Raw genomic sequence first — 22,201 nt, 5'->3', positions numbered from 1 at the left:
GAGCCGCCTCCCTCGCTTGCAGGCAGGTGTGGAGGGAGAGGCATGGGCGGGAACCAGGGCTGCGCGCGGCGCTCGCGGGCCAGCAGGAGTTCCGGGTGGGCGCGGGCTCGGCGGGCCCAGCACTCGGCGCGGCCGCCCGGCCGGCGCCTCCGGCCCCGGGCAGTGAGGGGCTTAGCACTCGGGCCAGCAGCTGCGGAGAGGGCACCGAGTCCCCCAGGACTGCCGGCCCGCCTGCGCCGCGGGCTCGAATTTTCCCGCCTCCCCGCTGGGCAGGACTAGGGACCTACAGCCCGCCATGTCCAACCCTCCCCCCGCCCCGTCCGAGCGCCCCCTCTCTCTTGCGGTGGGCTCCCGCGCGGCCGGAACCTCACCTACTGGCGCCCGCGCCCGGTCCCATCGACCGCCCAAGGACTAAGGAGTGCAGGCTGTGGCGCGGGACTGGCGGGCAGCCCCGCCTGCAGCCCTGAAGCCAGATCCACTAGGTGAAGCCAGCTGGACTCCTGAGTCCGGTGGGGACTTGGAAAACTTTTGTGTCTAGCCGGAGGATTGTATATGCACCAATCAGCACTCTCTGTCTAGCTCAGTGTTCGTGGATGCACCAATCAGCACTCTGTATCTATCGAATCTGGTGGGGACTTGGAGGACTTTTATGTCAAGCTAAAGGATTGTAAATGCACCATTCAGCACTCTATGTCTAACTCAGGGATTGTAAAGGCACCAATCAACACCCTGTTAAAATGGACCAATCAGCTCTTTGTAAAATGGACTAATCAGCGCTCTGTAAAATGGGCCAATCCGCAGAATGTCGGTGGGGTCAGATAAGGTAATAAAAGCAGGCTGCCCTCGCTGGCAGCGGCAACCTACGGGCGTCACTTTCTGGCTGTCTGGGTCTACAGTGCGTTTATGAGCTGTAACACTTGGCGCGGAAATCTGCAGTTTCCGTTCTTGAATCCAGTAAGACCACGAACCCGTCGGGAGGAATGGACAGCTCCAGATACGGTGCCTTAAGAGCTGTGTGACACTTACCGGAAGGTCTGCATCTTCACTCCTGAAGCCAGCGAGATCAGAAGGAAGAAACTCCAAACGTGTCCAAACATGAGAAGGAACAAATTTCGGATACACCATCTTTAAGAACCGTAACACTCACTCCGAAGGTCCGCAGCTTCATTCTTGAAGTCAGTGAGACCAAGAACCCACCAATTCCGGACAGAATCTCATGTAAGTAAAAACATGCAGTATTTGTCCTCTCGTTGTTTTATTTCATTAAGCATATTTTACAAGGTTCATTCATGTAACAGCATATGTCAACATTGAATTCATTTTATGGCTGAATAGTATTCTGTTACATATATACACATTATTTGGTTTGTCCATTTATTTGTTGATACTGGGTGTCAATCAAGATTTTGTTTCCACCTGTTAGCTACTGTGAATAATTCTGGTATGAGCTTTGATATATAGATCTATGTTTGAGTTGCTGCACTTACTATATATATATTTATACACTTTGCAGTGGAATTACTGGATCAGAGTAGTTTTATATTTACAGTTTTGAGGCTCTACCAAACTTTCTCACAATGGGTAAATTAGTTTTCATTTCCACCAGCAATACATAGTTTTCAATTTCTTGGCATCCTTGTGAAAAGTTACTTTACTTTTCCTTTTTATCCCCCCACTACAACCACCCCAGAGTGTGAAGCTGTGTCTCACTATTGTTTTTGATACATATTTCCTCATGCCTAATGGTGTTGAGTATCTTTTTTTGTACTTGCCCATTTGTAGGTGTTTGGAGAAATACCTACTCAAGTCTTTTGCCCTCCCCCCCCCCTTTTTTTTCTTTTTTTTTTTTTGAGATGGTCCATCGCCAGGCTGGAGTGCAGTGACTTGATCTTGGCTCGCTGCAACCTCCGCTTCCCGGGTTCAAGCGATTCCTCTGCCTCAGCCTCCTGAGTAGTTGGGACTACAGGCATGCGCCACCACACTTGGGTAATGTGTGTGGTTTTTTGGGTTTTTTTTTTTTTTTGTATTTTAGTAGAGATGGAGTTTCACCATGTTGGCCAAGATGGTTTCCATCTCCTGACCTCGTGATCCACCTGCTTCAGCCTCCCGAAGTGTGGGGATTACAGGCGTGAGCCACCGTGCCTGGCCCTTTGCCCATTTTTTAACTGGGTTGTTTTCATTGTTTGAGTTATGGGGTGCTTTACATACTGCGGATATGAATTCCCTTGTGAAATATATAATTTGCAAAGGTTCTGTTCCATTGTATAAGTATAGGTTGTCTTTCTGCTTTCTTGTTAGTCCGTTGATGCACAATACTTGGCAAAAAATGTTTATCACATGTTACAATATGTTACATGTTAACAGTTACAAAAATACAGCTAATAATTCAAATATACTAATAATCACTTTAAATGTGCATGGTCTATATATGCTAAAAGACATAGAAGAGTGGATAAAAATATGCAAATATGTGTTCTCTATCAGAAACCCACTTCAAATATTAAAGACTCAGCAAAAGAGTTTTTTTTTTTCTTTTGTTTTTTGAGATGGAATCTTGCTCCGTTGCCCAGGCTGGAGTGCAGTGGCGCAATCTCTGCTCACTGCAAGCTGCGCCTACTGGATTTATACCATTCTGCCTCAGCCTACGAAGTAGCTGGGACTACAGGTGCCCACCACCAGGCCTGGCTAATTTTTTGTATTTCTTAGTAGAGATGGGGTTTCACGGCGTTAGCGAGGATGGTCTTGATCTCCTGACCTTGTGATCCGCCCGCCTGGGCCTCTCAAAGTGCTGGGATTACAGGCCTGAGCAGCTGCGCCTGGCCAAGAACAGATTTAAAAAGACTACTGGGCGTGGTAGCTCATGCCTATAATCCCAGCACTTTGGGAGTCCGAGGCGGGCGGATCACCTGAGGTCGGGAGTTCAAGACCAGTCTGACCAACATGGAGAAACACCATCTTTACTGAAAGTATAAATTAGCCGGGCTTGGTGGCACATGCCTCTGTAATCCGAGCTACTTGGGAGGCTGAGGGAGAGGAGAATCACTTGAACCTGGGAGGCGGAGGTTGTGGTAAGCCGAGATGGCGCCATTGCACTCCAGCCTAGCAGCAGAGCAAGACTCCTCAAATAAAAAAAAAAAGGCAAAGGCAACACTGTGGGCCATAAAATACCACAACTTATGTAAATGAGTAAAATTTCTTTTTCTTTTTCTTTTTTTTTTTTTTTTGAGACAGAGTCTTGCTCTGTCGCCCAGGCTGGGTTAAACTAGAATTCAGTAATAGATAAATGGAAAACCTCCAAGTATTTGGACATTAAATCATGTACTCTGCAAAATACATGGATCAAAGAAGACGCCTCAATGAAGTTGTAAAAAGTACATACATGTTTTTTGAGATGGAGTTTCACTCTTGTCACCCAGGCTGGAGTACAGTGGTGCGAACTCAGCTCACTGCAACATCCCGCATCCTGGGTTCAAAGCGATTTTCCCACTTCATCCTCCCTACTACCTGGGTCTACAGGTGCACACCACCACACCCAGCTAATTTTTGTGTTTTTAGCAGAGGCAAGGTTTCACCATGTTGGCCAGGCTGGTCTTGATCTCCTGACCTCAAGTGAATCCACCTGCCTTAGCCTCCCAAAGTGCTGGATTACAGGCATGAGCCACCATACACAGCCGAAAAAATATTTTAAACAGAATGAAATAAAAACGTGCCTCGTTAAGATCTGTGGGATGCAGTCAAAGCAGGGCTCGGAGGGAAATTTGTAACTGAATGCCATGTGATAGAAAAGAAAGACCTAAAGTCAATAACCTAAGCTTTTATTTTTGAAAACCAGAGAAAACAGAGCCAGTGCAATAAAAAGCAGACGGAAGAATAGAAAATATCGCATAAATCAATGGAATGAAGAAAATCAACAGAAAATGATCAAAACCAACAGCTATTTATATGAATAGATTAAAAAAAAAATCAATAAACCTCCAGTCAGGCTAACCACGAAGAAAGGAAGTCATAATGTACTAATAACTAAAAGAGAAGTCATCACTTGTGATTCTGTGGGCATTGAGAAGACAATGAGGGGAATACTTTGAGAAAATCTATGCCCACAAATTTGATAAACTTAGGAACTGATTCCTTCAAAGGCAGAAACTATAAAACTCACCAAGGAGAAATTGATAAACTGAATAGACCTGTATCAGTTTTAGACATTGAATCGATCATTAGTAACTTTTCCAAAAAAAAAAAAAAAAAAAAAAAACGGCTCAGATGGTTTTACTGGTAAATCCTACCAAATTTTTTTTTTTTTTTTGGGAGATGGAGTCTTGCTATGTTGCCCAGGCTGGAGTGCAGTGGCACAATTTTGGCTCACTGCAGCCTCCGCCTCCTGGGTTCAAGTTACTCTCCTGCCTCTGCCTCCCGAGGAGCTGGGACTACAGGCACACACCACCATGCCCGGCTAATTTTTGTATTTTTGGTAGAGACAGGGTTTCACCATGTTGGCCAGTCTGGTCTCAGACTCCAGACCTCGCGTAATCTGCCTGCTTCGGCCTCCCAAAGTGCTGGGATTAAAGGTGTGAGACACCATGCCCAGCAATCCTACCAAATTCTTATGGTAGTTTTATCACGTAAGTAAGTGATCACAATCCTAAGTATTTATCCAGTTTAATTAAAAAATTGTCTGGGCTGGGTCTCCCTCCTCAGGAGGCTGAGGCAGGAGAATTGCTTGAACCTGTGAGACGGAGGTTGCAGTGAGCTGAGATCGCGCCACTGCACTCCAGCCTGGGTGACAGAGCAAGACTCTGTCTCAGGAGAAAAAAAAAAATTATGTCTACTAAAAAGTCCACAGGAATGTTTATGGGAAGCTTTATTCATACTGCCCACATTGAAAGCAACCTTGATGTCCTTCAGTAGGTGAATGTACCAACAAACTTTGTTACATTGCTCAATGAAATATTATCCAGTGATAAACCATTGAGATACATTTGGATTTGATTTAATCTCAGTTACCTCCTATTCTGACATTTTAGGAAGGAGATAACTGTTTCTAATGATGGATAAACTTGTGCTGGTGTTTTGGATCTTATGATGCTGAGCATGTTCTACACTGATGCTAATGTCTAATACAATTTTATATTTACAAACATATCTGCTACCCAGAGATTAATTTAGTCCATATGGACTATTGACCCCTTTTGAGACTGCAACATACACACTCCTAAATCAGTGTTTAGACTTTTCAGGTATCTAACTCATTTCTAAATGTGTATCATGTTTATAAACCTCTGGATTTCCAGCAACACATGATAGAAAACACCTATTAAAACATTTCACAGCTTCTACTCAGTGTCACCCATTGCTGTTGTGAGAGACAACACAGCAATATCTCATATGTTGCAAGCTTTCAAGATAGGCGGAACTTAAAAAGTTGCTCCAGGCCGGGCGCGGTGGCTCACGCCTGTAATCCCAGCACTTTGGTAGGCTGAGGCGGGCGGATCACAAGGTCAGGAGATCGAGACCACAGTGAAACCCCGTCTCTACTAAAAATACAAAAAATTAGTCGGGCGTGGTGGCGGGCGTCTATAGTCCCAGCTACTCGGGAGGCTGAGGCAGGAGAATGGCATAAACCCGGGAGGCGGAGCTTGCAGTGAGCCGAGATCGCGCCACTGCACTCCAGCCTGGGCGACAGAGCGAGACTCCGTCTCAAAAAAAAAAAAAAAAAAAAAAAAAAAAAAAAGTTGCTCCATTGGTTGTATCCAATGGATCTAAATTTGCCTCCTATTTCACTTTGTGTCAAGAGCCCAAACTGTGAACCTAACTTTCTTTTACTGGTAGATAATAGAAAATATTTATTTTCATGCTCACTTTTTTTTTTTTTTTTTTTTTTTTTTTTTTTTTTTTGAGACGGAGTCTCGCTCTGTCTCCAGGCTGGAGTGCGGTGACACAATCTCGGCTCACTGCAACCTCTGCCTTCTGGGTTTAAGTGATTCTCCTGCCTCAGCCTCCCGAGTAGCTGGGACTACAGGCAAGTGCCGCCACGCCTGGCTAACTTTTGTATTTTTAGTAGAGACGGGGTTTCACCATGTTGGCCAGGCTGGTCTTGAATGCCTGACCTCATGATCCGCCCGCCTGGGACTCCCAAAGTGCTGGGATTACAGGCGTGAGCCACTGCACCCGGCCATGCTCGATTCTTAAAAGTCATAAAAACAATCGAATAGGATCCTGGGGGGGAAAAAAAAACGTTGAGATAAAAAGGCACAAATATGAAAAAGTCATAAATGTAGATTAAGTGAAATAAGTCAATCTGAAAAAGCTCCATACTCTACAATTCCAAATCTATAAGCTTTCTGGGAAAGAAAAATCAGAGGGACAGTACAAACATCGGTGGTTGCTGAGGGATCTGGAAAAGGGGGAGAGAAGTTAATAGCTGAAACTCAGGTAACGTTTAGGGCATAAAACTATCTTGTAATGGTAATGAATGGCATTATTAGTTTGTCAAAACCTTTAGACTACCAAAACACAGACTGAACCTTAATGCAAACTCTGGCCTTTAGTTACTAGCAATGTATCAGTAATGGTTCACTCATTGTAACACATGGACCACACCCATGTAAAAGATGGTTAAGAAAAGAAACGGGGAGGAGGGTCTGAGAACCTTCTGTACTCTGTTCAATTTCTACGTTCGTATAAAACTGTCCTACATAAACTCTTATTTTTTATTTTTTTTTTTTTTGGAGACGGAGTCTCACTGTGTCTCCCAGGCTGGAGTGCAGTGGCGTGATCTCGGCTCACTGCAAGCTCCGCCTCCCGGGTTCACGCCATTCTCCCGCCTCAGCCTCCCAAGTAGCTGAGACTACAGGCGCCCGCCACCACGCCCGGCTAGTTTTTTGTATTTTTAGTAGAGACGGGGTTTCACCATGTTAGCCAGGATAGTCTCGATCTCCTGACCTCGTGATCCACCCGCCTCTGGCAACACTTTCAGGAAGAGCTCCATCTCAGCTAATGTTTAATGTGAGCTAAATGTTCAGACTTTCAATTGAGATGTTTTCTGTTTAAAGTGAATGAAACTTGTAGTTGTAAATATGCCATTACTTCTATAGTTGTAGTAGTGGCAAGTGACTTAATAATTTAAAGTTGCACATATGAAATAAAAGAAATACGACACAACATTTTTAAAGTTTTGTGTAGGCCTGGTGCGGTGGCTCACGCCTGTAGTCCCAGCACTTTGGGAGGCCGAGGCAGGTGGATCACCTGATGTTAGGAGTTTGAGACCACCCTGGCCAACAGGGCGAAACTCCGTCTCTACTAAAAATATAAAAATTAGCCAGGCATGGTTAATTTTTGTCTCCTGGATGACAGGCGGATGCCTGTAGTCCCAGCTACTCAGGAGGCTGAGGCAGGAGAATCGCTCGAACCCAGCAGACAGAAGTTGCAGCAAGCCGAGATGGAGCCACTACACTCCAGCCTGGGCTACAAGAGTGAAACTCCATCTCAAAATAAATAGTTTTGTATTAAATGTGAAATGCTTAACCAACTGGAATCACTCTGCTTGAATGAACTTAATAAAATAACCGCAGTACCTTTGATTGATATGCACACTCATTATTTGCCTAGTCAGAAGTTTTTGGATGGTCTGCTTCCAGGGAGAAATATCGACTGCACTGATTACTGGTGAGTGTTGTTGGGCCAGAAGTGTCGGATGCTCAGATTGGAGTCGGCAGAGGCTTTGCCAGTTCCTCAGGAATTATTTTTATGTTCGGGATGCAAGATCCTAGGAAATTACAAAAAAGATAGCTGTTGAAATCTTACAGGCAGAAGACCATAGGTAAATTAGTAATACTTGAGGCACAGATCAAACTTTTTTTTTTTTTTTTGAGATGGAGTCTTGCTATGTCGCCCAGGCTGGAGTGCAGTGGTACAATCTGGGCTGAGTGCAATCTCTGCCTCCTGGGTTCAAGTGATTCTCCTGCCTCAGCCTCCCAAGTAGCTGGGATTACAGACATGGGCCACCACACGCAGCTAATAATTTTATATTTTTAGTAGACATAGGGTTTTACCATGTTGGCCAGGCTGGTCTCGAACTCCTGACTTCAGGTGATCCACCTGCCTCAGCCTCCAAAAGTGCTGGAATTACAGGCATGAGCCACCACGCCCTGCTCAGAGATCAAACTTTTGATGCAATTTTTTTACCACCTGCTTAGTACAGCCACCTGAATCAGAGTTAGTCCCTACAGAGAGAGAGACTTTCTTTTTGAGATGGGGTCTTTGTTACCTAGGTGGCAGTGCATTGGCATGCTCATGACTCACTGCAGCCTTGACCTCCAGGGCTCCAGTGATCCTCCCACCTCAGCCTCCCAATTATCTGGAACCACAAGCACACATCACCATACGGGGCTAATTTCTAAAAGTTTTTTGTAGAGGTGGGGTCTCCCTAAGTTGCCCAAGCTGGTCTTGAACTCCTGCCCTCAAACTATCCTCTTTGGCCTCCCAAACTGTTGGGATTACAGGTGTGATCCACTGTGCCTGGTCCTCCTAGAAAGACCTTGCAGTGTGGGTAGCACTTAAAATGGAACAGACTGATGTTACAGGCAAATGCCTTTCTTTAGATGAGAATGTAGAAAGGAAGCAGAGCAGACTGCCAAAAGCACAGAACCTGGTGCCTAATGAATGGCCTGGATTCAAATTCTATGAGAAGTTGTGCATACCTAGGAATGTTATATAAATCTTTCTGCTTCAGTCCCTGTTCTGAGATACACAAATGTTAGGCCGAGCACGGTGGCTTATGCCTATAATCCCTACACTTTGGGAAACCGAGGCAGACGGATCACCTGAGGTCAGGAATTTGAGACAAGCCTGATCAACATGGTGAAAACTCGTCTCTACTAAAACACAAAAATTAGCTGGGCGTGGTGGCAGGCACCTGTAATCTCAGCTATGTGGGAGGCTGAGGCAGGAGAATGGCTTGAACCCAGAAGGCGGTGGTTGCAATGAGCCGGGATCCGTTCATGGCACTCCAGCCTGGGCGATAAGAGTGAAACTCTGTCTCAAACAAAAAATAAATGTTAATATGGTCCCTCTTACGATACAAGGTTAACATTGAATTCAGGGTAAAGCCTTAAGAAGACTGGTACCAGCCCGGAGTGGTGGCTCAGGCCTGTAATCCCAGGACTTTGGGAGGCTGAGGCAGGTGGATAATGAGGCAGGTGGATAATGAGGTTAGGAGATCGACACTATCCTGGCTAACACGGTGAAACCCTGTCTCTACTAAAAATACAAAAAAAGTGAGACCCTGTCCGGGGAAAGAAAAAAAACTTCACAGGGGGAGGTCTATATGCATAGGTTGGGGAGTTCCTGCTCTCTGGTGTCACACAACGCACCCTTCTACCCTACCTAGACTGGCGTGGGGTGATGCCGACCCTGAGGCTGATCATCCCACACTGACTGGCAGGGGGCGCTAAAACAGCATTTGCTGTCCCACATGTTGCGCATGCGTATTCTCATCGCAGACACTGCATGGAGTGCGTGGCGTGGCGTCCGGAATGAGTAGGAAAGCGGCTCCGGTTCCTTCAGGACGCGCTTTAGGGGGCACCGCGGCGGTTTGGGGACGACTTGGAGCCCCGTCCTAGGGAGAAAACAGCTCCTGTCTGTGGCCCTGACTGCTTAGGCGGGAGCTGTGCGCGGCTCAGCTTCTCCGGGGCATTGTTTTCTACGAGGTGAGTACAGAAGCTTGGTTCCTCCAATGTTCCCTTTATTCTCATCTTCTCCATAGTTTTCCTCTTTTCTAGTATTCTGGTATTTGTCTTACCACGAGTTTTGTTCCCCTGAGGGCTTTTGAGGGTGGCAAGTGTAGCAGACTGTGGTATTTTTGGGGTTTGAGGACTTTTTCTGAGGGAACCTGTCCCGTATAGATGGGGAGAGAGGAAAGCCCCAGGAGGAAGGGGAAGCCCGGCCCAGGTGGGATTTGGGACCAGGCCTGGTGTTTGGCTGCCTCCTGGCCAGGCTTCAGACAGAGGAGAAAAGATCCCAGCGGCCTCCAGGATTTGATGAAATTTTAAATTTGCCTTCGCGCCACCGGGACACATCGGGACCCCCCCCCCCCGGCCTTCAGGGAAGCCTGTGTCCCCTTCAGTCCCTCTGGTCACGACCACCGGGGCGGGGAGGTACACCCGGGTGCGAGCCTGACGGGGAGTTGTCCCTGGTGACGGGGAAGCTGAGCACCTGGTTCTCTCCATGCTGCTCAGTGTTATGTCCCCTGTGCAGAAATGTCTATGCTGGGTCCCTGCCCACTTTGGGGTTGATGATCTTGTTATTGCTGTTGAGCACTGTGAAGGTATTGCATATTTTTTGTAACAGTCCCTTAGGAGATACATGCTTCCCCCAAAATTTTTCCCCAGTTGTAGGATTCCTTTTCATTTGGTTCATTATTTTCTGTACCGAAGTTTTCCAGTTGGATGTAGCCCCACGTGGTTGTTTTTGCTTTTGTTACCTGTGTTTCGCTTTCCCAATTTAAAAGATAAATATATTCACAAGCCATTCCATTCTCGATGAGGTTTTACTCTGTGCCTTTTTTTTTTTTCGTTTTCTCTTGCTGCATTTCCAGCCTGTGAGCCTAGGTGCAAGTTGCCCCAAAACTTAAGTGCTCTACCATCCCCCACCCCCTTTTTTCTTACAGACGATGATGATGATCTATAATTTCAAGTCTTGTGTTCAGGTCTTCAATCCATTTCGAGTTGATTTTTGTGTATTGTATACCAGAACGGTCGTATTTCATTCTTTTTCGTATAAACATCAGTTTTCTCAAAACCATTTAATGAAGAAAATCCTATCCCCCATTGAGGCTTTGTGATCTCTGATACTGTTTTCATTTGCTTTGGGAGATATACCCAGTAGTGGGATTGCTAGATTGTATGGTAGTTGCATTTTCAATTTTTTGAGGAATTCACTTTTTTTTTTTTTTTTTTTTTTTTTTGAGAGGGAGTCTCACTCTGTTGCCCAGGCTGGAGTGCAGTGGTGTGATCTCAGCTTACTGCAGTGTTTGCCTCCCGGGTTCAAGTGATTTTCCTGCCTCAGCCTCCTGAGTAGCTGGGACTATAGGCACATGCCCACCACGCGCGGCTAGTTTTTTGTATTTTGAGTAGAGATGGGGTTTCTCTGTGTTACCAGGATGGGCTTGATCTCCTGACCTCGTGATCTGCCTGCCTTGGCCTCCCAAAGTGCTGGGATTACAGGCCTGAGCCACTGCACCTGGCCTACAACTTTTTTCCATAGTGTATATCCTAATTTATCTTTACACCAACAATGCATGAGATTTTCCCTGTATCCAAATCTACACCAGCATTCTTTTACATTTTTAAGATATTTTCAGTAACATTTATTCCAGTAGGTGTGGGATGGTACCTGGATGTGGTTATGGAGTACATTCTTTTCTAATGAATAGTAATGTTGAGGACCTTTTCTCTTACGTGTTTGTGCATTTTATGGCATTTTTGCAGCGATGTCAATTCAGGTTTTCTGCCTGATTTCAGTTTGGATGTGTATTTTTTATGCTATCTGGTATTTCTTTTTTTCTGTGTACATGTTTGATAACAACCAGTTATCACTTCTATGATTCCCTCCTATTTTCTCATAATCTTTCTCTTTTTTGAGACAGGTCACTCTCGCCCAAGCTGGAGCACCGTGGCACATCACAGGACCATGTATATTGGAATATTGGCTACCTACAGCTTTGCAGCGCTATTTGATATCAGGAATTGTGAGTCCTCCAACTTAGTTTGTATTTCTCAGGTTCCTTAGATGTTCAGGACTATTTGTGGTTCCATGTTAATATTAACATTGTGTATTTAAACTTTTTTTTTTTTTTTGACGGACTCTTGCTCTTTCGCCAGGCTGGAGTGCAGTGGCGTGATCTCGGCTCACTGCAACCTCCACCTCCTGGGTTCAAGCGATTCCCCTGCGTCAGCCTCCTGAGTAGCTGGAACTATAGGCGTGTGCTACCACACCTGGCTGATTTTTTTTTTCTTTTGTATTTTAGTAGAGACGGTGTTTTATCATGTGTTGGCCAGGATGGTCTCTATCTCTTGACCCTGTGATCCACCTGCCATGGCCTCCCAAAGTGCTGGGATTACAGGCGTGAGCCACCGAGTCCACCCATCCCCACCCCCACCCCCTACCCCCTGGCTTTTTTCTTTTTTTTTTTTGAGATGGAGTCTCATTCTGTCAAGAGGCTAGAGCACAATATCATGACTTCAGCTTACTGCAACCTCCGCCTCCTGGGTTCAAGTGAGTCTCTTACCTCAGCCTCCCAAGTAGCTAGGACTACAGGCATGCGCCACCATGCCCAGCTAATTTTTGTATTTTTAGTAGAGACGGGTTTCACCATGTTGGGCAGGATGATCTCGATCTCCTGACCTCCTGATCTGCCCGCCTTGGACCCCCAAAGTACTAGGATTATGGCGCGAGCCACTGTGCCTGGCCTATACTTCTTAAATGTTTTGTCTATAATAAAGCACATAAACAGAGGGTATACTGGGACTTTTTTTTCCTCATCTGAGACTCTTGTTTTTGTTTCTGTCTGTTTTGAGACAGTCCTGCTCTGTTGCCCAGGCTGGAGTGCAGCAGCATGATCTTGGCTTACTGCAACCTTTGGCTTCCGGGTTCGAGTGATTTTTGTGCCTCAGCCATCCTAGTAGCTAGAATTACAAGTGTGTGCCACCATGCCCAGCTGATTTTTGTATTTTTTAGTGGAGACGGGGTTTTGCCATGTTGGCCAGGCTAATCTTGAACTTCTGGCCTCAAGCAGTCCGCCCACCTCAGCCCCCCAAGGTGCTGCGATTCATGCTGACACATGAGTCACCTCGCCCAGCCTCATCTGGGATATTTGGATACATGTGTATTTTTGGTGATGATCAAATCAGGGTACTTAGCATAACTATTCCCTCCTACAGGTGTTAATTTCTCTGTGGTGAGAACACTCAAAATTGTTCCCTTCTAGCTTTTTTGAAAAATTCAATATTGTAACCAGAGTCACCTAGCTGTGGAACAGGACACTAGAATGTGTTCCTCCCAACTAACTAACTTTGTTTCCATAACCAATCCCTCCTATCTCCCCTCCTTCCCCAGCCTCAGGAGACCACTCCTGTTCTTTCTGCTTCTTGAAGGTTAAGTTTTTGGATTCAACATAAGCGAGGTCATGCAGTGTTTGTCTTTCTGTGCTTGGCTTATTTTAACAGAATGTTTTCTAGGTTTGTTGGTGCTGCCCTAAATGAAAATTGTATTTTTTTTTTTTTTATGGCTGAAGAGTATATCATTGTATATATGTACTACATTTTCTTTATCCTTTCATCTGTGGGTGAACAGGTAGGTGGCTTCCATCATCCTAGCTATTGTGAATAGTGATGGAATAGACATGGAAAGGCAGATGTCTCTTCAAAATACCAATTTGCTTTGACTGTATAGCTAGTAGTGGGATGAATAGATAGTATAGTACTGGACTTTGAGTTTTTTGAGGAATCTGCAACTGCTTTCCATAGTGTATGTAGTAATTGACCCTCCTATGAACACTTCTTTTTTCCTGGAAATTCACACCAGCTTTTGTGTTTGTATTTTTATTTCTCATATTCATTTCAAATAAGAGATGCTTTTTATGGTTTTGATTTCCACTTTTTGCAGAAGTAGTAATGTTAACCATGTTCTGTAAAGATAGAGTCAGTCTTATAGACCGAAAAATCTATTCCGGCTCTTTGCCCAATTTTGGTTCGGTTACTAGTTTCTCTTTTGTTTAGTTTTTTTGCTAGTTACTAGTGTTAGTAGCCTGTGCCTTTTGTAAAACAAGGCCTTATCAGCTGTATGTTTCCCCAAACTTTCTTCTCATCTTTGCGATGCTGGTTTTGTTTTGTTTTTTCTCTGCCCCCTCCCCACGATGGAGTCTTGCTCTGTCACCCAGGCTGGAGTGCAGTGGCACAATCTCAGCTGACTGCAGCTTCCACCTCCCAGGTTCAAGCAATTCTGTGGCCTCAGCCTCCTGAGTAGCTGGGATTACAGGCACGCACCACCATGCATGGTCTAGGATGTCTTCTCTCTGGATTCATTTGTTCTCTCCTGCGCAGAGGCTCTAATGTTGTACTTAGTCTCTCATGTTTGCATTTGCATTTGTTAGCAGTGATTTCAGTGTGCCATCCAAAAAAGATCGTTAAGCCATTTTATTGTCTATGCATATTTTCCCCCTAATTTTTCCTTTTCTTTTTTCTTTTTGCAACCTGTGTACACAGGGTCAAGTTTCCCCCAAACATACACTTATCCCATGTTATCTCCTTGGAGTGTTTTGCTTTCAGGATTGAATTTAACTGTTCAATTTATTTTTTGTAAATTTTTTGTGTATTGGGCAACATGGGGGTGCTATTTCAGTCTTTTGCACATGACTTACCCAGTTTTTTCAATTGTCGTGCCTTTGGTGTGATTTTGAAAAATGTGTGCCCTAAATACAATTTTGGGTTGATTACCTGGCTGCCTCATTTTGTCCATTCAGTTGTCTTTCTATGTTTATGCCAGTCCATGATTGCCTGGATAACTGTAGGTTTTGTCTATCATCCACCTATCTGTCTATAATATATCCTAATCCTGTTATGTATTTACTTTTTTTAAGACAGGTTATTGCTGTGTCACTCAGGCTGGAGTGCAGTGGTACGATGTTGGCTTATTGCAGCCTTGACCCTTCCATGCTCAAGTGATCCTCCCTTCTCAACCTCCCAAGTAGCTGGGACTACAGGTGTGCACCACCATGCCCCACTAATTTTTTGTACTTTCTGTAGAGGTAGGGTTTTGCCATATTGCCCGGACTTCTCTCGAACTCCTGGTCTCAAGTGATCTGCCTGCCTCAGCCTCCCAAAGTGCTGTGATTATAGGCAGGAGCCACTGTGCCCGGGGCAACCCTGTTTCTTTTCTTTTTTTTTTTTTTTAGATCAACTTTTATTTGGATTAAATTGCAGGCTAGTTACATGTGAACCTTTGACATTGAGGCTTGTGGTCATTGACCACATCACCCAAGCAGGGAGCAAAGTGCCAGTCAGGTGGTTCTTCCGCCCGCACCCCCTTTCTGCCTCCTTTTTTCATCTGATAGTCCCCAGGGTCTATTGTTTGCATCTTTATGTTTGAATGTATTCACTGTTTAGCTCCCACTCATAGTGAGAACATGGAGTGTTTGGTTTTCTGTTCTTGCCTTGATTTGCTAAACATGTAATCCCCAGGTCTATCCACGCTGCTTAGGACAGAATTGTGTGTTCTTATGGCTGCATAGTATTTTGTGGTGTGTATGCACCACATTAAAAAAAAAAAATCAAATCCACTGTTTCTGGTCACCTAGGATGCTTCCAAGTCTTTGTTCTTGTGAATGGCACGGCCATGAATGCAGGAGAGCATGTGTCTTTTTGATGGAAGGATTTGTTGTCCTTTGGGTAGATACCAAGTAATGGAATTGCTGGGTCTGATGGTAGTTCTGTTTTAAGTTCTTTGAGAATCTCTACACTGCTTTCCACAGTGTGAACCTTTTTTCACATTCCCCAAGAGTGTAGCAGTGTTCCCTTTCCTCTGCTGCCTCACCAGCATGTTTTAATTTTGGAAAAATGGCCATCTGACCAGTGTGGGATGGTATCTCATTGTGTTTCCGAGTTGCACTTCGCTGATTAGTGAGGTTGTGCATTTTTTCATGTCAGTTGGGCACTTGAACGTCTTTTTCTATTTTTGAGACAGTATCTCACTCTTGCCCAGACTGGAGTGCAGTGGTGCGATACTGGCTCACTGCAACCTCCGCCTCCCAGGTTCAAGCGATTCTTCTGCGTCAGCCTCCTGAGTAACTGGGATTACAGATGTCTGCCACTATGCCCAGCTAATTTTTGTATGTTTTAGTAGAGATGGGGTTTCACTATATTGCCCAGGCTGGTCTCGAACTCCTGACTTTGTGATTCACCTGCCTCGGCCTCTCAAAGTGCTGGGATTAAAGGCAATGAGCTAACATGCCTGGCCAGTGTTTTTGTAGTTTTAGTAGAGATGGAGTCTCACCATGTTGGCCAGACTGGTCTTGAACTCCTGACCTCAGGTGATCCACCTGCCTCAGCTTCCCAGAGTGCTGGGATTATAGGCGTAAGCCATGGTGCCCAGCCCCTTGACAACTGTTTCTCTAAGGACCCTTTGCTAAAGGAGAATTGCTGGATCAAGACTACTCTTCCAAAAGAGGATAATAAACATTTCCTCTTTCGTTAATAACTTAGATTATTCCTCTGAACAGCCGTTACTGCACATTGCTGAAATGTTTGCCTCTGCACTGGCTGGCCCCAGAATGCTAATCATTCTGAGATTTGTGTTTTCTTTCTTCTGTTTTCTGCCTTCCTCTATTAGCCATGCCCGACCTGAAGGCCATCCCTCCCTCTTTAACGTACTATTTTTCTTCTAATGTGGATCTACAAAACCAGAGTTTGGGCAGAGTCTAACAACAGGGACAAGAGAAGAAACAGATCCAAAGAGAGGGGTTTTGGCACAACAGAGGGGTTCTGGGGTCAGTTCTCAGTGGTGAAGGCTGACTGTGCATCTCTCTCCCCAGCTCCACTTGCAGCCGTGCCATAGCTTGAAATCTGCCACAGTGGGAGCATTTACACCATGGAAATTGGCAAACGCTGCAAATCAAGAGTGTTAATTTTTGTTTTGTTTTTTGAGAGTTGGCTGTTAACTTACCAGTATACTATTGGCTTTAGTGCATGGCCTCTATATGTTGGTATTTGTTGCGGGCCGTTATTTAGACCGCCTTCTTATTTCTTAACTGTGTTCCAGGTGGTTAAAGGCAACATAGCACTGAGTTCTGGATAACTGGGGGGACTGTGCGCTTGGATTTGCCGTGCTAAGGTTCGGGTGGGGCTACTACATCTTGCCGGGTTGGGCAAGAGTGAACCCCAGGGGCCAACGTGAGTAGCCAGGATCCTGCCATAGGAAGCTTGGAGTGGAACTGACCTGCCCCCTTTCTCTCTGTCTCCATGGCAGCTGGGTGGGCTATGAACAGGCCAACTGCAAGGGTGAGCAGTTTGTGTTTGAGAAGGGCGAGTACCCCCGCTGGGACTCGTGGTCCAGCAGCCAGAGGACGGACTCCCTCAGCTCCCTGAGGCCCATCAAAGTGGTGAGCCCCCTGCCATTCTATTTCCTCTCTCTGCCCATCATCCTACTTTCTGTCTCTGCCACCTTGGATCCGGAGGTCCTGAGACCAGGAAGGAGCCTGCCCCTCTAGCATTGTGCCCCTTCTGATTGGTGAGGAACCTCCTCCCTGGGTGACCTTGCAAAAGTCATTTTACTTCCCTGAGCCTCAGTTTCTTCATCTGTAAAATGGGCATATTGGTATCTACTGTCCTGAGATTCCAATGTGCTTATTAGCTTGAGGGTTTTCACACTGCGCAACTCCAGGGGGCTCCAATCACGAGACTATGAAATGCTCCAGAGGGCACCATTCACATTCTATTTTACGTGGTTGGTGCCCCCCACCCCGCAGGGTTGGGCAACTCCCATCACAGAGTCACTGCTCAATAATCAGTAGCCATTAGAAATACAAGAAATTCTGAGTTCAGGACTGGAGGAGAAGGTGGTTTAGCTCTTCTTTAAGACTCGTGCCAGTGTGAGTTTTCAGTGCTTCTGAGATCCCGATTCTTACTAGTGTGTGAGTGTGTAAACTGTCGGGGAGGGGACAGGGCCCATCACTGCTCAGTTACACTCCCAAACCCTCCAAGCCCAGTCTAGCTCCTCCCAGGACCTACTGGAAGGTTGGAGAACACTGGACTTCACATCCCACAGACCCAGGTTGCCATGTTGGCTGTGCTGCTCCCAGCTCTGTGACCTTGAGCACGTCATTTGACCTCTCTGTGCCTTGTTTTTCTCGTCTGCCAAATGGCATAATTATGAGTGTGCCTGTGTGTGTGTGCCTGTGTGTGCGTGTGTGGGTGTGCACTTGTGAGTGGGTGGTAGATCATAGCTGCCATTTATAAAAGAGAAACTTGAGGCATAGGAGGAAAAAATGACATTTCAGAATCAAATATTCCCCAAAGGGTAGCATTTCAGAGTGTCTGTTACATGAAAATGGCCCAGTAGAAACTTAACAAATGGCTGCGATCCAACAGCAGTTGTCATAGACACGTGGTAGGTGCACTGGGCAGAGAGTGATGTGTGGGACATGGGGATCCCAACTCTGGGGCATGAGCATGGGGTGGGAAGGCCAACCCTGGGCCCCGTCACTCATACTTACTTCCCCACATCCTCTGCCAATAGGACAGCCAAGAGCACAAGATCATCCTCTATGAAAACCCCAACTTCACCGGGAAGAAGATGGAAATCATAGATGACGACGTCCCCAGCTTCCACGCCCATGGCTACCAGGAGAAGGTGTCATCTGTGCGGGTGCAGAGTGGCACGTAAGCGCATTGCCAGCCCTGGCTCACCCTGCCCCAGGAACTGAGACTCTGGGGTCCTAAGTCCTGCTCTGCTCTGTGTACACTGGTGATCTTGCACACATCAGTGTACTCTGCTGACCTCTGGCTTCCCACTGGAAAGTAAATGGGAATTCTCTGCCCACAGGGAATTCTGTGCCCCTGAATTTCTCTCTAGAGCTGCCTTTGGGGAAACGGCCTTTGGAGTGGAGAAACCTTGGCCTTTATCTCAGCCCCAGTGAGCAAGACATGTATGTCAGAGGGGCACGTTGAGGCAGAGGGAGGATTAGGTTGAGGCAGGAGGGAAGGAATGAGTTGAGTAGTCTGAAAGCTGTGAGAAGCAGGAGGACCAGCCCATGCTGCCTTTGACCGCATGTGTCCCTAAGTTTGGGAACAGGAGGTGTCATTTTCCTCTGAATTGAAGTTCCTGGGCACATCGACCCTGGCCATCAGCAATGGGGGATTTCTCATGGTAAAAAATTTGGATTCCATGGGGGGTCCACAGATGAGCTTTGGGCAGCGGTATGCTGAACAGCTTATACCAGCTTGTAAAACCTTTTATTTTTTTTAAATTGAAATGGAGTCTTGCACTGTCACCCGGGCTGGAGTGCAATAGAACAATCTTGGCTCACTGCAGCTTCCGCCTCCCAGGTTCAAGCAATTCTTCTGCCTCAGCCTCCCAAGTAGCTCCAATTACAGGTGCCCACTACCAAGCTCAGCTAATTTTTTGCATTTTTAGTAGAGACGGGGTTTCACTGTGTTGGCCAGGTTAGTCTCAAACTCCTGACATCAAGATCTGCCCGCCTTGGCCTCCCAAAGTGCTGTGATTACAGGCGTGAGCCACCGCGCCCAGCCTGGAACCGACTCTTACATTTTCAGAATTTGTGTGAACTGGTTGACTAATCATTGGTAGCTTGAAACCAGCCACAGTGGGTGCATTTACAGCATAGAAATCAGCAAGTGCTACGAATTAAGGCTCTTTCCCCCCAACAGAACCAGTTTAGCCAAACATACTGGCTTCTTGGGGTTTGTCAAACTCCTAAAGTGGTGTGCAAAGTTCTGTGCTCCTGTTCCCCTTCATTCCCTCATTCCCTTCATTCATTCATTCATTCAATTTGTCAGTGCTGTCATATGCCAGGCATTGTGTTAGGTGCCCAGAGTGAAGGAGATTAAAGAGATCTGGCTTCTGCCCTGTGTAGCCAACAGTCTAGAAGGGGCAGCTGTTAATAATTTAAGAATCCACATAAGTCTAAGCTACTTCCTTGAAGAAAAGATTCTTGAGCTGAGATCTCAAGGAACAGTAGGAATTGCGGGGGTAAAGAGGCCAAGGAAGAGCGTCCCAGACAATGAGAGCAGCATGTGCAAAGGCCCTGTGGTGCATATGGGGGGAGCCTGGTAGGTCTGAGAAACTCTACAAAGGCCACTGGCTGGAATGCAGAGATGTGGGAGCGTAAGAATGCGAAGGTAGTGCTGGATATGTCCATAGAGACTGGCCAGGCAGGTCCTTGCAGGCCAGGCCTGTGTGACATTTTCTGGAGAGAAGACCAGTACTTTCATTAAGTAGCCCCTGGAACCTCTTTTCATCAGAAGACCCCTGGAACCTTCCCCAACTCTTTGGCCTTGCAGCTGGGCTTGGAGGTGGAATAGGAGTGGATGGAGATGGTTCAAAGGTCTGACTTATTCTAAACTTCAGTGAGCTTAAGATACCACCCCCTTGCTCTGACCCCAGTACCAGGCCTTCAGTCAAAATTTGCTTCAGGAGGCAGTGAGCTCCCCATTAAGAGAAGGAAGAAAGCAGAGGCTCAGTGCTGGAAGGGTGGGGTGGAAAGGGTGTCCTGCTTACTCCTGGGAAGTGGCAAGGGTTGGCAGGCTTCACCCTTCCTAGTGGTTTATGGATGCTCTCTCCCCTCTCTTCTCTCGTTTCTCTTCCTGTTCCCCCGCTTCACCCTCCCCTCACCTCTGGTCCTGCAGGTGGGTTGGCTACCAGTACCCCGGCTACCGCGGGCTGCAGTACCTGCTGGAGAAGGGAGACTATAAGGACAGCAGCGACTTCGGGGCACGTCACCCCCAGGTACAGTCCATGTGCCACGTCCGCGATATGCAGTGGTACCAATGTTGGCGCCTTGCACTCCTCCAACTAGTGCCCTCCCTACCATGCCTTCTTCCCAGGACCCAGGCCTGCTGCCCAGGAACCTTCCAGACCAACCAGAGAGTGAGTGAAGTATGACTTGCAACTTGTCTGCTGTGGGTCTTTGATCTCCCCTGGCAGCTGGGGGGTGTGTGTGTGCGCGTGCACGCGCGCGCCTGTGTGTGTGTGTGATAGAAATAAGAATTGGCAAGTATCTGGGCTAGGAATAGGGCAACAGAACCCTTAGGGAGTCTTATGGTTCTTTGCAGCTGCTTAGCTCTTAACTGTGTGACCTTGGACACAGTACCCAACCTCTCTGAGCCTTTGTTTCTTCACCTGACTTGCAATTCCCTTGCCTCTTGAGTGACTGGCTGGTCTTGGGATCCCTGAACATTTGTGATCTGCCTGCCTCAGCCTCCCAAAGTACTGGGATTACAAACATGAGCCACTGCACCCGGCCACCCTTGAAGAAATTATTTCTAATCCCTAGTCACAAATTCCCTAACACATTTATTTCTGTAAACTTTTTAAACATTTGCTCTTTACATTTGCGTTCTTAATCCTTCTGGAGCTGATTCTTGTATATGGTGTATGGTAGAGATTCAGTGTTTTGTTTTTTTTTTCTCTTTGGAAGTCCAGTGTCAATTCATGAAGGAGTCCATTTGCTGCACTGCGGCGGAGTCCATTTGCTGCACTGCGGCGCAGTCACCTTGCTGTCCTATCCCCTTCCCCACAGATGGGGTGATTTTATGGGCTGTCTTTTCTGTTCCTGTAGTCTGTGTATCCCTGCACTCTTGCCACATTGTTAACGACTATTGCTTTGTAGTCAGTGTTGAGGTCCCTAAAACGGGGGCCCTCAAACCCTGGGCCTCCCAGGGCCTGAAATGGGGGTTGCACAGCAGGAGGTGGGCATTACAGCCTGAGCTCCGCCTCTTGTCAGACCAGCGGTGGCATTAGATTCTCACAGGAGTGCAAATCATATTGTGTGAACTGCACGTGCAAAGGATCTAGGTTGCATGCTCCAATGAGAATCTAATGTCCGCTGCCCACAGCCCGTGAAAAATTGTCTTCCACAAAATCGATCCCTGCTGCCAAAACATTTGGGGACCACTGCCCCATAACATGATTCTTTAGGAATGTTTTAGATGTTCTTTCCCCTTTAGGACTCCATTTAGAAGCGTTCCCTCACATTTGGAAAAGTGGAAAACCTTGTTGAATGAGCCAAAGTGGTTAAAATGATTATCATAAAGGTAGAAACCAGTAAGTGCTCCATATACACCGTAGAATACTATGCAGCCATAAAAAAGAATGAGTGCATGTCCTTTGTGGAAACATGGATGAAGCTGGAAACCGTCATTCTCAGCAAACTGACACAGGAACAGAAAACCAAACACCACATGTTCTCACTCATAAGTGGGAGTTGAAAAACGAGAACACATGGACACAGGGAGGGGAACATCGCACACTCAGGCCTGTCGGGTTGGGGGGCAAGGAGAGAGCATTAGGACAAATACCAAATGCATGCAGGGCTTAAAACCTAGACGATGGGTTGATGGGTGCAGCAAGCCACCATAGTACATGTATACCTATGTAAGAAACCTGCACGTTCTGCACACGTATCCCAGAACTT

The 22,201-nt window shown here is 46.4% G+C and overlaps 1 protein-coding gene and 1 pseudogene across 1 annotated transcript in view; one reads left to right on the top strand and one right to left on the bottom strand.

Annotated features, from left to right (window-relative positions):
• Nucleotides 1-1,674, bottom strand: part of SGSM1 (small G protein signaling modulator 1) — a 210,490-nt gene extending 208,816 nt beyond the window's left edge. The window contains exon 1 of the mRNA XM_050745897.1: nucleotides 1,671-1,674. The gene's annotated coding sequence lies outside the window, so the exon portion shown is untranslated. The remainder of the gene's footprint in view (nucleotides 1-1,670) is intronic.
• On the top strand, nucleotides 803-20,681 carry LOC126964047 (beta-crystallin B2-like; annotated as a pseudogene).
• The last annotated feature ends 1,520 nt before the right edge of the window (nucleotides 20,682-22,201 follow it).

This window comes from Macaca thibetana, chromosome 10 (genome assembly GCF_024542745.1).
Source record: "Macaca thibetana thibetana isolate TM-01 chromosome 10, ASM2454274v1, whole genome shotgun sequence".
In the NCBI taxonomy this organism is placed as follows: Eukaryota; Metazoa; Chordata; class Mammalia; order Primates; family Cercopithecidae; genus Macaca; species Macaca thibetana.
This window is presented reverse-complemented; position numbering and strand designations above follow the sequence as displayed.